Genomic DNA, 799 nt, shown 5'->3' with positions numbered 1-799 from the left:
GTCTTCTGTTGGACTAGAAGATCTGAAGGCAAGGCGTCAATGGCAGCCCACAAGCGGAAACAAGCAACCAAGGGCCAGAAGCAGATAGTGGAGGACAACAAGCAGACCATCAAGTTCTACGCTATCATGGCGATTTCAGCGCCGGCTTCAAACCTTCTGGCCCACCTGGTACTGTGGAGGGACTCCTTGACCTTAGCATACGCATTGCTGTTCTTGTTCTCTGCTATGGTCTATGGCGGCTGCGTCCAGACGATGCGGTACATGGCCCGCGCGTCGTACTCGGACAGCGGCCAGCTCCTGGACGGCGGCATGGACCTCGGCATGGGCGGCATGGCGGAGCACCTCAAGGACCTGATCATCTTGACTGCTGCAGTGCAGACGCTTTCCCTCTTTTCCACGTACGCCTGGTTCCTCTGGCTTTCGGCTCCTGGCTACGCGTGCTACTCGTTCTGGGTGAACTTTTTGGGGCCGTGGTTCTTTCAGCCACCGCCTCCGGAGATGGACGAGAAGAAACAGAAGAAATTGGAACGCAAGAACCGACGGCTTTGAAAGCACAGTGGTGACCGCTTTGAACTGGACACGTCGGTTCGTGCAACCGGAATGAGATGGTATTAGGAGGCGTCCTTTCATCCAAGTGCTTTTGCTGTTAGCTACGCACACCTTTTCTTTGTCACCTTTTAAGAGTGCAGATGTAAATGCTGTTCTTTGAACGTGGAGCTTGATTTTACTTTTAGTCATTATACATATAAATAAAAGGATTTTTCAGTGTTGCATACAACTAGATATTCATGAGCGTCCA

General features: G+C 51.7%; 1 pseudogene; it reads left to right on the top strand.

Annotated features, from left to right (window-relative positions):
• Positions 1-549, top strand: LOC144160140 (transmembrane protein 208 pseudogene; annotated as a pseudogene).
• The last annotated feature ends 250 nt before the right edge of the window (positions 550-799 follow it).

This window comes from Haemaphysalis longicornis, unplaced genomic scaffold (assembly GCF_048455015.1).
Source record: "Haemaphysalis longicornis isolate Haplotype H1 unplaced genomic scaffold, Haemaphysalis longicornis Haplotype H1 scaffold_10, whole genome shotgun sequence".
NCBI lineage: Eukaryota > Metazoa > Arthropoda > Arachnida > Ixodida > Ixodidae > Haemaphysalis > Haemaphysalis longicornis.
The sequence above is the reverse complement of the archived record's forward strand: the minus strand, read 5'-3'. Positions and strand labels throughout refer to the sequence as shown.